The sequence below is a fragment of the Acomys russatus genome, chromosome 8 (genome assembly GCF_903995435.1).
Source record: "Acomys russatus chromosome 8, mAcoRus1.1, whole genome shotgun sequence".
NCBI classification, from domain to species: domain Eukaryota; kingdom Metazoa; phylum Chordata; class Mammalia; order Rodentia; family Muridae; genus Acomys; species Acomys russatus.
The window spans coordinates 3,982,899-3,996,854 of NC_067144.1; positions in this window are offsets into that span (position 1 = coordinate 3,982,899).

Consider the following 13,956-nt stretch of genomic DNA (forward strand, 5'->3'; position numbering starts at 1 on the left):
TGGATTATTTTTAGCTCTCTGTATCCTATTATTCTTAATACCTCTGGCTATTTTTTTTTTTTTTTTTTTTTTTTTGGTTTTTCGAGACAGGGTTTCTCTGTGTAGCCTTGGCTGTCCTGAACTCACTTTGTAGACCAGGCTGGCCTCGAACTCACAGCGATCCGCCTGCCTCTGCCTCCCAAGTGCTGGGATTAAAGGCGTGCGCCACCACGCCCAGCTCCTCTGGCTATTTTTGTTGATTCTGCATCTATGCTCATTGCAACGAATGGATCTATTTGCCTCACTATAGCAGCTATTTGCCTCACTTGGCCTGTCTTGGTGGAGTTAAGCTTGCCAGTTTTTAGGCAGAACTCTGCGGCAAACACAAGAACATTTTGCTGGTTTGCCACATTTGAAGCCATCTCCATAAGGAGATGCTCATCATCTTCTTTGAGGTAGGCTGGGTGTTGCCAGGAGTTAACCTGGCCTCGAATTCACAGAGATCTGCCTACCTCTGCCTCCCAGAGTGCTGGGATTAAAGGCATGCACCACCACGCCCGGCAGAGAGTTAAAGAATTTTTAAAATAATAAAAACATCCTTAAATGCCATATTCTGTAGCTCTCTGAGGTTTTTGAAGACCTTATCTAACTATTTTATCTTATCTATGCATGTAATCATATCTGTCTGTTAACTTAGGATGCATGTTCTTGTGATAAAAATAGACTAGTGTTGTTGTCCAGCTTTTTAATTTACCAATCAGAAATAAGTGGGAAGCAGAATTTACACACTGTTGAACAGTGCATGTGACAGTGCCCTCATCTGGACTGCAACCAGATCTCAGGGCCCAGGACTCAGCATCTGAACACACAGAGCACCAGACCAACCCCCAACAACCAGCAGCTGGGAACCAGGTGTCCAAAACATGAGCCTGTGGGGACCCTTGCTCTGTCTGAGCCAGTCTCACTGCAGTGCTCTGGCTAACCTGGAACTTCCTTCTTTTGTGGAGCAAGGCTCTCAGACGGTACCACCACACTTGGTCCTCTCTTCATTTTGGCGGGATTTTTTTTTTTTTTTTAAGTCAGTTCTTTTATAATTTTCAGGGTCTAGATCTTGTATATATATATATTAGGATTTTTGCCTAAGTCATTCATGTTTTTGTAAATGGAAGTGTTCGTGTTTTGTTTTGTGAGACAGGGCCTATCTACATAACCCTAGCTGTCTTAAAACTCACAATATAGACCAGGCTGGCCTTGAAATCACAGAGATCCACCTGCCTCTGTCTTTCAAGTGCTGGGCTCCAAGGTGTGTGCCACTATGTCCGACTTTAAGTATTTTTATTTTAGCATCTGTTTTTTTTTTTTTTTGTTTTGTTTTGTTTTGGTTTTTTGCTAGCTGACAGCTGAGTTTACCTATGCATTTTATTAGCTGTTGTTCAGATTTCACTGACTTTTCTAGTTATAAAGATCTGAGCTGGGCGGTGGTGGCACACGCCTTTAATCCCAGCACTCGGGAGGCAGAGGCAGGTGGATCTATGTGAGTTCAAGGCCAGCCTGGTCTACAAATCGAGTCCAGGACGGCCAAGGCTACACAGAGAAACCCTATCTCGAAAAAAAAACCAAAAAAACAAAACAAAAACAAACAAACAAAAAGATCTGTCACCGGCAAATCAAAGACGACTAGATTTTGGAGCAGGAGAGATGGTGCAGTGGTTAGAGCATCTGTTGCTCTTACAGAGGATCTGGGTTCTATTCCTAGCACCCACATGGTGGCTCACAACCATTCATAAGTCTAGTTCCAGGGAACCCAATGCCCTTTTCTGACCTCCACAGGCACCAGGCATGCACATGATACACAGACGGATAAGTAGGCAAAGCACTTACTCATACACAAAAAAGATGGCTAGATTTCCTCGGATCCGTCTTGGGTTTGTGTGCCTTCCTTGTGAACTTGCCCCTCCCCCCCCCCCCCAACCCCACCCCATCCTCCCCAGCACCCCGCCCCCAGCTCCAGTGAGATGGTGAGCTGAAGGCATTGGATGGTGAGCAAGGGCAGAGCTCCCTCCTTGTTCCCAACCTTAGAGGAAAAGTGCTGTGTCAGCAGAGAGCGCAGTGCTGCCTGTGGGGACCTGTGTCGGTGACACTCATCCGAACACAGCGTAAGCTGGATGTTAGCAAGAGAAAAGTCTGGAAGGAATTAAAAAGCAAAAACAATGGTATAGGACAGGAAAAATGAGCGCCAGGCTTCTCTACTCAGAACCCCGTGCCTGGGATGTGGCCACTGCAAACCTTTTACAACTAACAGTCAAGTTTAAGACAAGCCGAGTCATACCATCAGCTTGCACTCTTTAAAGTCATCAGTACATGAGCCGGGCGTGGTTGGCACAGGCCTTTAATCCCAGTGCTCAGGAGGCAGAGACAGGCAGATCTGTGAGTTCAAGACCAGCCTGGCCTACAGAGGAAGTCTGGGACAGCCAGGACTACACAGAGAGACCCTATCTCGAAAAACAAAAACAAAAACAAACAAACAAACAAAATAATTAAACTCAACACACACACACATACCAATAACTAAGAAGTGGCCCAACAGTTCCCTCGGCAGGCTTCCTGTAGCCCTACAGTGGATAATAAAGTACAGGCAGCCCAGAACTGAGGAAAAAAAGACTTGTACAAGGCCTCAGGCACACGCTGTTCCGTGAATCCAGACCGTGCAGAGTTTAAAATGAAAATCTGAACTTGGATGGTCTTGGAAATCCAGGGTGCAAGCCACAGCTGCTTGGTGTGGATACTTGACACAGTGGCTCTCTCCTCTCCTTTTGCCTACGCCACCTCCTGGAGTCTCACTATGGTCCTGCTCTGAGTTCTGCTTTTTAAAATTTTCTTTTTTCATGTGGTCATAGTGGCGCACACCTTTAATCCCAGCACTCGGGAGGCAGAAGCAGGTGCATCACTGTTTGAGGGCAGCATGATCTACGAATTGAGTTTCAGGACAGTCAGAGCTGTTATGTGTGGGTATAGTATGCATATTCAGTCCTTTCCTTATTTTTTTCCTTCCCCTCCTCTCTCTCTCTCTCTCTCTCTCTCTCTCTCTCTCTCTCTCTCTCTCTCTCTGATTGAGTCTTATCTAGCCAAGGCCTACCTTGAATACCACACTTAGGGATCTGACTTTTTATAGCTTCATTTATTTAACCTGTGTGTGTGTGTGTGTGGTGTGTGTGTGTGTGTGTGTGTGTATGTGTGTGTGTGTGTGTGTGTAAAGGCCTGTGTGGGACATTACTTGGATGTAGAGGTCAAAGGACAACTTGTCAGAGTCAGTTTTCTCTTTCCGCCATGAAGGTCGTGGAGACTGAGCTCAGGTCAGCAGATTAGGTGGTAAGCTCCTTTACTCGCTGGGTCATTATGCCAATCTGTTTCTGATTTTTAAAAAATATATATATATATTTCATCTTCAGTTGTTTCGTTTTAACGACTGAGACATATTTTATTTTGAACTTCAGAAGTAAGAAAAAAAGGGGGAGGGGTTGATAAGTCATTTTTAAAAGTGCTTTGTTTTTCAAGCTGGCACCATGATTTCTAACAAGCAAGACTTGGATTCCATATGAGGGACTGAATACGGAGGGGCATGAGGTTCACACTTCTTGCCACATTTAATGCACTGCAGGAATCCTCCCTGCCCCAAACAATGCTCACGAAGCAGGGTGTGCACAGTCTCACCATGAAACTGCCCAATCCTCTCTGTCTGGCCAGGATTTCAGCTGACCTCAGCCACTGACGCTCATGATCACTGTTGCTCTTCCTCCTAAGCAGTGACATCAACTCGTCGTAAACCCTGTTATCAGATCGAAGACCCTCTCTTCCTCTCAGCTTCAAAACAGTGACAGGAAATGGAAAAGGGGAAAATACTGCGAGTCTGAAGCCAGCCACCACTAAGCCTCTGGCCGAGCAGGAAGGAAATGACACAGGACACCTGTGCAGCAGCAGGAGCCAGGCTGGCCTCACTCGGATGTCATGCAAACAAGGGCTGCACTGTGATCTCAGATTGAGCAATGTCCCTATCCACCCAGGCTGGTGATGGGGCTCCTGGAAGTTCTCATCCCCACAGCCTATCCTCCTTCTAGAAGCTTCTCTTAGGACACAAGTTCATGCCTTACTTGTCCTTGGGAGTCATGAACAAATGTTTCTTTACGACACATAGGACACCAGCAACAGACCGAGGAAAAAGTTCTACCCTAGCCCGGCTTGTGAAACACTGAATTTGTTGGAATTACTCACAAGAGCACTGGGTGGGAGTGGTCAGGGAGCCTGGGTGGGAGTGCTCTGGGAGCCTGGGTGGAGGTGGTCAGGGAGCCTGGGTGGGAGTGGTCAGGGAGCCTGGGTGGGAGTGCTCTGGGAGCCTGGGTGGAGGTGGTCAGGGAGCCTGGGTGGGAGTGCTCAGGGAGCCTGGGTGGGAGTGCTCAGGGAGCCTGGCTACAATTCAAAGGCTGCCACATCACTGGAAAGTCCCATCCCAACTTGTGTCAAGACTCGTGGAAGGGGCATCTCTGGAGCTCTGCTTTCCTTTAACTTCCGCTCCTCATAGAATCCAGCACCCCCAAAGTCAGGAAGGAGCAATGGCTGGGATCCCAGGTGAGAATCCACTGAGCCGCCCTTTCTTCCATTAGGAAGTGTTATCAGAGCCACTGCCTGAGTCTTGGCGGTGCCTGTGATTTTCTGCTTATGTCATCGCATGCCTGTGGGGCCACACATTTGTAGGAGGACAATAGTAACCGCTACCCCATGATGGCTAATGATCGTGCACACCTGGAGGAAATTCCTTCACCCTACAGAAGCTGAAATACTAATAGCAGAGACTGATGCTCAGGGCTTGCCTCTAACTAATCCAGGGTCAAATCAGGGACAAGACAAATCAAGATGCTATTAAATTATTTGGGACCGTTTGAGGATAGATCATGGACCATGGAGAACTGAGGGCTATTCTGCTTATGACTACACTTGTACTTTAAAAATTTTTTTAAAATTTAATCTCGCCGGGCAGTGGTGGCACATGCCTTTAATCCCAGCTCTTGGAAGGCAGAGGCAGGAGGATCACTGTGAGTTCAAGGCCAGCCTGGTCTACAAAGCGAGTCTAGGACAGCCAAAGATACACAGAGAAACCCTCTCTTGAAAAACCAAATAAAATAAAAAAATCTCTTTACAGCCTGATTCCAGCCCCCTCCCTCCCCTCTTCCCAATCTCACCCTCACAAGCCCTTCTCCCATCCCTTCTTCTCCTTCTCAGAGAAGGGGAGCCCCCCAAGGGGTATCAACCCACCTTGGCATCTCAAGTTTCAAATAAGTGAATCTTCTCCCACTGGGGCCTGACAAGGCAGCTCAGCTAGGAGAAAGGGATCCAGTGGCAGGCAACAGAGACAGCCCCTACTCCCATTGTTAGGGGACCCACATGATGACCAAGCTGCACATCTGCTACATCTGTGTAGGGGGTCTAGGTCCAGTCCATGCGTGCTCTTTGGTTGGTGGTTCAGTCTCTGTGAGCCCCCATGGGCCCAGGTTAATTGACTATGTTGGTTTTCTTTTCTTTCTTCTTCTTCTTTTTTTTTTTTTTGGTTTTTTTTTTTTTTTGGTTTTTTGAGACAGGGTTTCTCTGTGTAGCCTTGGCTGTCCTGAACTCGCTTTGTAGACCAGGCTGGTCTCAAACTCACTGCGACCCGCCTGCTTGTGCCTGAGTGCTGAGATTAAAGGCGTGTGCCACCACGCCTGGCTCGACTCTATTGGTTTTCTTCTGGTGTCCTTGACCCCTCCGGCTCCCTGTATCCTTCCTCCCACTCTTCCACAGAAGTCCCCGAGCTCAGCCTATTCTTTGGCTGTGGGTCTCTGCATCTGTTTCCACTGGCTGCTCGATGAAGCCACTCAGAAGACAGTTATGCTAGACTGCTGTCTGCAAACATAGCGGAGTACCATTAATAATGCCAGTGGCTGGCTCTCTCCCATGGGGTGGGTCTCAAGTTGGGCCAGTCATTGGTTTGCCGTTCCCTCAACCTCTACTCCATCTTTATTGCTACTCTTCTTGTAGGCAAGACAAATTTTGGGTCAAAGATCTTATGTATGGGTTGGAGCCCTCCTCTCTTCACTGGGAGTTCCACCTGGCTACAGGAGGTGGTGACTTGTATTTTTCTATAATAAACTTGCTTTTATATTGGTTTTATTTTAGTTTTGAGGTATTTATTTATTTATTTATTTTTGAGACAAGATTTCTCTGTGTAGCCCCGGGTGTCCTGGAACTCACTCTGTAGACCTGGCTGACCTCAAACTCAGAGATTTACCTGCCTCTGCCTCCTGAGTGCTGAGATTAAAGGCGTGCACCACTGACTGGCTGTATTCTTAACTTTTTTTTTTTTGAGGTTTATTTATTTTATTTTTGTGTGTATGGGTGTTTTGATTGCATGCATGTCTGTGCATCATGCACATGTAGTGCCCACAGAGGACGAGAGGGAAGGCACTGAGATTCCCGGGACTGGAGTTACAGACGATTGTGGGCCATCCTGTGGGTGCTGGGAGTTAAACCTAGGTCCTCTGCAAGACAGCAAGAGCTCTTAATTGCTGAACCACATCTCTAGCCCTAGTTTGGGGTTTTGAGCTGGGGTCTCCTGTAGCCTCAAGCTTAGTGTGTGTTAGCAGTCTGCTTCAGTCTGCCTATTTGTGATGTCATTGCTTACCTGCCATGGGGGCGTGGCCCTGCCCAGGGCCATATAAAAGAAAAGACCCTCTCCGTAGTCCTGCTCTACCCCTTCTCTCTCTCTCTCTCTCTCTCTCTCTCTCTCTCTCTCCTTTTCCTCTCTCTCCCCTCTCTTCCTGTCTCTGTCTCTCTCTGGGGTACCCCTTCCCCCCTTTCCTTCTCCCCCATACTCACTTAATAAACCTCATATAATATAATATCTGCTGCCTGGTGCCTTATTATACCTCACTACCTTATACCTCATCTTATCTTTTTTAAAAAATATTTTTAATTTAAATTTTAATTTATGTGCATTGGTGTGAGGGTGTCAGATCTTGGAGTTACAGATAATTGAGAGCTGCCATGTGGTTGCTGGGAATTGAACCTGGGTCCTTTGGAAGAGCAGGCAGTGCTCTTAACCGCTGAGCCATCTCTCCAGCCCCCCCTCATCTTATCTTACTGCTTTAATTTTTAAGTATAACACTATGCACACAGGATATTCTTGAAATAATTCCTGGCATGCCTGTATTCACCTCCCAAGTGTCCACTATTACTTCCAGATAATAAACTTGGTTTGTTTGTTTGTTTGTTTGTTTGTTTTAGAGGAGGGCTAGGGGCCTGGAGAGACGGATCAGTGGTTAAGAGCACTTGTTAAGAGCATTCTTCCATACGACTGAAGTTCAACTCCCACTACCCACATGGTAACTTGAAAGCAACTCTAGTTCCAGGGAATCCAGTGGTCTCTTTTGGCCTCCAAAGACTCTAGGTGCACATATGGTGCACAGACATATGCAGGCAAAATAGTCATACACATAAAATACATTTTTATAATTAAAAAAAAAAAAGGCTACGGCTGGGCGTGTCTCAGTAAAGTGCTTGCACTAGGGTACGTGTGGTTCAGATCCTTGGCACCTTTTAATCCCACTGTTTGAGAATAAGACCACTACCACAATTTTGAGACAAATTTGAGGCAATTTTTAATTAAATATTGGCCAGGGTGATGAACTCTGTCTGGCCAAGTCCATTTCTGGAGTCCCAGAAAATGGTGACAAGCCAAATTTTGTAGAGGCTTAATAAAGGCAAACTTATAAAGGCTCTCACTAGGTCCAATCGGGGTTAGCATACACCCTGACGTATTTCCTGCCTGTGTATGTGATCAAGCACATCTGGTGCATTTGGGGCAAACAAGCTTGTTTAGGAAGGTAAAAACTTGGGCCTTGTTATCTTATGGAAACAATAGGGTCCAGCATCTCAGGGAGTGTCTGTCCTTGGGCAACTGGCTTACAGGTCAGAGGCATTTCACATTTGAAATACCTGAAAAAAAAAAAAAATCAGGTTTAGAACTAGAGAGAGGCTCAATAGTTAAAAGCACTTGTTCTGTCTCGAAAAACAAAAACAAAAACAAAAAAACCAACAAAACAAAACACACAACAACAACAACAAAAACCAAACACTTGTTCTTTCAGAGGACCAGTGTTCAATTCCCAGCACTCACACGGAGGCTTACAACCATCCATAACTCCAGCACCAGAGCATTCGGTGTCCTCTTATCACCTTGGTGGGCAGCAAGCATGTACTTGGTGCACAGACAAACATGCGAGCAAAACATTCATACACATAAAAATGTAGTAAATGGAAGAAGAAGGAGGAAGAAGAAGGAAATGTGGTTCAGCAGTTGTCTGGTCCAAAAGAATCCCTTCTCCCGGAGTCTAGCATTTAGACAAAAGCCAGCATCCCCTCAGGGACTTGAGAAAATAATTTCTACCTGCTAAAAGGAAGCAAGTCTCCTTGTCTCTGGCAAAAGGGACCACTGGCTTTTCCATTAACAAATGCCTGTGGTGTCAATTTGCACATCCAGGTCTAGGCTAGCTTCTAGGCTCCCTCCATCCTTATACCCAAATACATACTATACACTGCAAAGTCCTTCACCCCAGTTCACAGGTTCCCCTCCTCCCAGGTACCTATACCCCCAAAACCCCAAAAAGCCTCCCACTCCACCCTACCCCTACCCTCACTTTCTGGAGAGACAGCCTTGGCAACTTGTTCCATGTTAGCCCACAGAGCCACTATTTTGGTTTCTTTACTGTGCCCATTCCATTCAGTAGTAATCCCAGCGATGTTGGGTAGAGACGGCAGGATCCCTGGGCGTTCTGGCCAGCCACTCTAGCCGGCTAGCTGAACTCCAGGTTCCGTGAGAGACTGTCTCAAAAACTAAGGCAAAGGGCTGCAGAGAGCACGCAGTGGGGTAAGCTCACCTGTTGCTCTTGCAGGGGACCTGAGTTTGATTCCCAGCACTCACTTGGCAGTCCATAACCGTCTCCTGTTCCAAATTTGATACTCTGTTCTGACCGTCTCAGGCACCATACGTACACATGATGTGCATGTATACATGCCGGCAATATACTCACAATATAAAATAAAAGTAATAGACCTTTTAAAAAATTAAAAAAATAAAGTGGAGAATGCTAGAGGACACTGATAATGCGATCTGTCCTCCACACATGCACACCATGCTTGCTCACATGCAGACATGGACACACATTAACATATGCACACATACATACTCACCAAAAGATAAACATAAAGAAGGTTTACATCTCTCTCTCTTGTTTTCTCTCTATCATTTTAACTTTGTTTGTGTGTATGTATTTTGCCTGCGTGTGTGTATGTGCACCATGTGTGTGCATGTGTGCACTGCCATTCATGCTCCACTTCCTGGGCCCCTTGAGGCAAGATCCACCTGCTATCTTGACCTGTGGATCCTGAGAAGGGGAAGTAAGGAAGAATGGCTGGGAGTGGAGCAGAGCTCAGGTGCTGTGGGCAAGAAGACAGTAGTCTCTCAGGATGGGCTGGAGAGATGGCTCAGTGGTTAAGAGCTCTGCCTGCTCTTCCAGAGGTCCTGAGTTCAATTCCCAGCAACCACATGGTGGCTCACAACCATCTATAATGTGATCTGATGCCCTCTTCTGGCCTATAGGTGTACCTGCAGACAGAGCACTGTATACATAATAATGAATAAATAAATCTTAAAAAAAAAAGAATACAAAAAATATGAGAGGAGACATTACTATGAAAACTACTAAAAATCATAAATTTAAAAAAACCTGTTTCTCAGGAGACAGGGTTCAGTGAGACAGCTCATTTAAAGAAGCGAGGAGAGGGGAAATCAACCCCTATTTAAATCTTTCGGGGGCCGGTATGGCTTTCAGGATAAGTGTACATCCTTGGCTGTGGCCAGGGCACTGGGATACTTCATTTGCATAAAGAGGAACTCCAGGTAAAGACAGACCTAAACTTATAAGGGGGAGAGGAGGTTTAACCTGGCTATTCCTGCCTTGACCCCACTCTTGCTCTAGGCTGGCTTCCTTCAGTCCCCCAGCCCCACACGCGTACCATGCATATGTATGTGTGTGTGAGCACTGCAATGATTTAAAATAAGAAAATAAGATGATAAGATAATAAGATGCCAGGGAACAGATATTATATTATATGAGGTTCATTAAATGAGCATGGGGGAGAAGGAAAGGGGGGAGGGGTACCCCAGAGAGAGACAGAGACAGAGGAAGAGAGAAAGAGGTACAGGGAAAGGGAGAAAGGGGTTAAGAGACGGAGGGGTGAAGTAGGTCTGTCCTTTTATATACTGGGCAGGGCCACGCCCCCATGGCAGGTAGGCAATGACATCACAGGTAGGGAGAGTGAAGCAGAATTCTAATAGACACCACATGTATGTAGTGCTCTCAGGGGCTGGGAAATAGCAGGTTCTCAGAACAGGAGTTACAGATTGTTGTTTGCTGGGACCCTAACCATGGTGCCATCTCTCCAACCAATGTCGTGTTACAGTTTCTAAACATACTACTGTCCTGTGGTGATCAAACACAGGGCCTGACACACACTAAGTGTTAGAAGAATCACGAAGAAGAGCAGCTTGGCAAGGTGATTTTGTTGTTGCTAAGATCTGTTGCATGACCTGAGTGGGCTAGCAAGCACCCGGCCTGACTTGGGCTTTGTTCTAATGAGGGTGCTGACAGTGTCCTTTCTCCACTGGCTACATCTCTGCTAGCTTAAAAAGTATTGGTGCAAAATGTTAGGTTTCAAACCCAGGACAAATGACTGAGCTCCATATTTAACGTATCAAAGCTGAGGCTGGCTACCAGGTTCTCCCAGCTGTTACCAGGGCCTTCCCAGCTGGTATATCTCTCTGCCTACTTTGACCTCTTCAAGCCCTAGGGGCTTGGGCTGCTCTTCCCTATTTAATCCAACCATTTTGGTCACCCACTCTCCTTGTACATTTAGACCCCATGGTTGTTGCATCTGGTTGCCCCCCTCCCCTCTTTCTTTCTTTCTGTTTTGGGTTTTTTTTTTTTTTTGAGACAGGGTTTCTCTGTGTAACCCTGGCTGTCCTGAACTCACTTTGTAGACCAGGCTGGCCTTGAACTTACAGAGATCCACCTGCCTCTGCCTCCTGAGTGCTGGGATTAAACGCATGTGCCACCACAGCCTGGCTCTCTCTTTCTTTTTTAAAGCTCACTCACAAAAGTGAAGCAAAGGGGAGGACTGAACTGCCCCAGGTCAGAAGGTTCTAGTGCTATGATGAAAGATTAGGATGATGATAGATACAAGGTACCAGATATTTGTTATATGGAGTTATAACACTCGGGAGGCAGAGGCAGGCGGATTGCTGTGAGTTCGAGGCCAGTCTGGTCTACAAAGTAAGTCCAGGACAGCCAAGGCTACACAGAGAAACCCTGTCTTGAAAATCAAAAAATAAAAAATAAAAAAAGTGAGTATAGGGGGGATGGAGAGGAAAGGGGTAAGAGGTGCCCCAGAGAGAGACAGAGACAGGGACAGGGACAGGGACAGTAAGAAAAGAGGGGGGGAAGAAGGAGTAGAGGAAGAGAGAGGGGGGTAAGAGAGGAGAAGAAGAGAGAGAAAGTAAGAGGGAGGAAGGAGAGAGAGAGAGAGAGAGAGAGAGAGAGAGAGAGAGAGAGAGAGAGAGAGAGAGAGTATTCTTTTATATGGCCCTGGGCAGGGCCATACTCCCATGGCAGGTAAGCAGTGACATCACAGGTAGGTGGACTGAAGAACTCTAACATTCCCACCTTTTCCTATAATTAAAAAATGAGGAACATTGATTGTTTTTATATAAGGTAAGTTAAAAGCATATGAATTTAGGTTCATTGGAAGCAGCTTTTGGCTGCCATGTAAAGGGAAAAGAAAGAAAAAAAGCAATAGCAACAAAATGCCCAAATTATATGGTGGAGAAGAAGGGAAAGTTCTGTCCTGAAAGTTTAAGGTAGAGGGCAGGCTATGTCAGCGATGTCCTGCAACAGATAGGGACGGAGGAGTGCTGGGGGAACCAGGAGCTGTTTGTCCTGGGCCTGGGACACACCATTTCAACCTTTTGCAAATGGATAAGGGATGAAGTAATCATCTTAACTACTTCCTGCTGACAGTAGGGCGGCGACAGGGGGTTAAAAGGCTGAAATGCTGGCCAGGTTCCAGAAGAACAGGCTGTTGCATTTGCTGTCTAGGGTTTGAGAACATCTGCAGCTGGGAAGGGCAGTGCAGGTCCAACTAGGAGAAACAATGCCGGTCCAACTGGCATGATCTATGAGGTTGGACAGGAGCATTTGTGGGTAGCTGCTTTGACGATGTCCCAGACGTAGGCAGTTTGGCAGGATATTACTTGGATTCCATTTGACCCGAGAGGTGGATTTCCTGTAGCTTACAAGAATCTTTTTAGGTTCATAAAGGGAGATAAATTTAGCATCATCATCGCTGCTTGTAATCTGCAGTGAAAAATAAATTGCTAGACATGTACACATTGTAGGAAAAGGGCAGTAGACATAGCATAGTTCAGGCTTGGAAAAAGAACTTTGTGTTAAGAACACAAATACTCTGAGGTAAATTTGGAAAAGCAGAAGCCTTTTTAGCCTCTGTGGAACAGTAACAAAAGGAAATTTAGAATCTTGGAACTATGATTGTATAGTGGAATGTTTTACCATAATTAGATTAATAAGTGAGAGCTCCATTGATCAGTCTTCATACTTTGAACAGTTAAATACAACAATACCATAGCAACAGGAAGAAAGAAAACATCCTTTAGACGTGCTGACCTTCATAACTTGAATTTACAGACTTAAAACATTTTCTTAAAACACCTTGGAAGCTTTAAGACACAGGTGAAATTGCTGTAAGCAGTCACTGTCCTTTAGCTAACAGAATGGTAAAAAGATAGACTGCATCTAGACCTGACAGTTTGAGCTCTTGCATATGAAGAGGGCTGAGAAGGAACCTGACGTCTCCCATGGTAGAAGCTGGCCACGTGACTATGTAACCCACGTATGAGTTTAAAACAGACTTGCAGCATTACCCTGGGTTTGGCAAGGCTGCTGAATCTAACAGCCATCTGTACTCCACCAGGTCAAGGAGCTTGAAGGCTGGAAGTGTCTAAAGCTCCAGTGGCTTGCCACAGAGAACAAGCCCGTGTGTCAGTATTCTGACATCCATAGGCCAAATTTGCCAACAAGTTAGGCTGCGGGACCAGCGTCCCATTCTGGTTGCAGCAGCTGTGAGACAGGTGCCTCCTTTGGGCTGCATATCAAACAGGTCCCTGGCAAAGCTGACTCAGGCTGGACCCTGGTGGGAAGGGGTATTGCAGACCTCTATTTTTCCTCAGAGGTAGTGGCTAAGGCCTGGAGTATAGTTTGCTGTAACTGAGCCAGTTGGGAAGGCTCCTCTAGGGTTTTAAAGATTTTTCCAGTTCTTATATGAGGGTTCAGGACACATCCTCAGCCTTTTAATTAAGATGACAGAGACCACAGCCTTGTCTATCTTAAGAATATTTAAATAGACAACTTTGTTCATAGTTTATCTTAATACTTAAAAGACTAAGACTTTAGGCTTTATATCTGCTAAGTTGGAATCTTAGAAACATAAACACAGTCCATAAAAGAACAGAACAAGTTTTGTATGACCAATAATATCACATTTAGAATGCTAGAATAAACATATTTTAAGACAGTGATTTAAAATTTTAACATTGTAAACATGTTAATGTTTATACAGTTAATGTTAATACAGTAGAACATTATAGAATAACTTAGAAAGCCGTATCAAACCCAATAGCCAGGAAGCCTGTAGTTAAATCCAGGTTAGCTGACAACAGGAAAAACAGCATTTATTTACTTGTCTAGGAATTAGTAAAAGCATACATTAGTAACAAAAACATTTAGATTAGGATAAAAACACAGCCAATAAATAATTGGA